The sequence below is a fragment of the Carassius gibelio genome, chromosome A12 (assembly GCF_023724105.1).
Source record: "Carassius gibelio isolate Cgi1373 ecotype wild population from Czech Republic chromosome A12, carGib1.2-hapl.c, whole genome shotgun sequence".
Classification (NCBI taxonomy): Eukaryota; Metazoa; Chordata; class Actinopteri; order Cypriniformes; family Cyprinidae; genus Carassius; species Carassius gibelio.
In genome coordinates, this window is record NC_068382.1 from 16,988,154 (window position 1) to 16,989,713 (window position 1,560).

Here is a 1,560-nt window from a genome sequence, read left to right on the forward strand (position 1 = left end):
AGCAAACAAGATGCATTTTCTGCCATCTGGGTCATGTGAACTTGAGCGAGAAACTTTGAAACTCGGTGTATGAAAAATAAATCTATAGAGAGTGAAATATACAATACAACATTTAAAAAAAAAAAACAGAAAACGTGGGTTAGTATGGATGATTTACATAAAATTGTATGTGTGTGCAATGCACAATGTGCAGTGTTTATGATGGCTTTCAGTTCATTAAAATAAGATACAAAAAAATAAATTTAAAATGGTTATTTTACTATAGTGGACTCTAGTATTATCTGTAGCCTACTTTTTCTCTTTTTTTCCTTTTTTTTTTATTTTTTTTTTTTTACTGTAACTGACAGATTCCAGCCAAAATTATAATAATAATACAAACTTACAAACACAATTATCTATGTAAAACACAAAGCACAGGAAGTGTCTTGATTTCCTTTTGTAAAACACAACCAATCAAAATGCCACATTAATTCATCAGTGCCTCAGACTAACTCCTCTCATGTGCAAGCACTAGGGATGTAACAACATCAAAATCTCACAATATGAGAATACCGTGATATGATGTCCATGATACAAAATTTATTGCGATATAAAAAAAATAAATAAATAAAAATTTAAAGGTATATTGGAATTGGGGAAAAATAGTTTAATTTGAATAACAATTGAATTGCAATTTTTTTTTTTTCAAAACTTAAAGGGGGGGTGAAATGCTATTTCATGCATACTGAGTTTTTTACACTGTTAAAGAGTTGGATTCCCATGCTAAACATGGACAACGTTTCAAAAATTAAGTTGTACGTTTGAAGGAGTATCTTCGTTCCCAAAATACTCCTTCCGGTTTGTCACAAGTTTCGGAAAGTTTTTTTCGAGTATGGCTCTGTGTGACGTTAGATGGCGCGGAATTTCCTTATATGGGTCCTGAGGCACTTCTGCCGGAAGAGCGCGCGCTCCCATATAGCGAGGCTGAGCACAGACATTTCACTGATCAGAGCGAGAGCGTCGCGAAAAGTCACAAAAGAAGTGTTTTTGGTTGCCAGGGCAAGACAACCCTGCACAGATTACCAAAAAAAAAAAAAAAAAACAGCATTAAGGGACCAGTGGATGGAGTTTATTTTTACAGAGCATCAACGGAGTTGTGCAAGTGTTTTTGTTTGTTCCCTGCATTTCGAAGATGCTTGTTCACAAGGACCAGTTTGACGACGGATTTGCGTTTCGTTTATTTCTTAAGGATGATGCAATCCCAAGGAAAAAGGGTCACAATCGTGTGTTGGAACCGCAGGCGGTGAGTAATCTGCTTCAAATATCTCTGCCTCCTTGTTAGTGCGTCCCCTCCCATGCCAGAGACCCGGGTTCGAGCCCCGCTCGGAGCGAGTCGTTGCTGCTGCTGCTTTCGTTCAGTTTCAGCCTCTGGATCTGATTCTGGATCATAAATAAACGGCTGAATCTGACTGATAGCCATGGTTTGTTTTGGATGATGGGTTTTCCCTCACGGTAATGTCACAGCTTCCACATGCTCTCAACGCAAAAGCCTATTCGCGCTCCTGATTCTTTAGCTCCGCC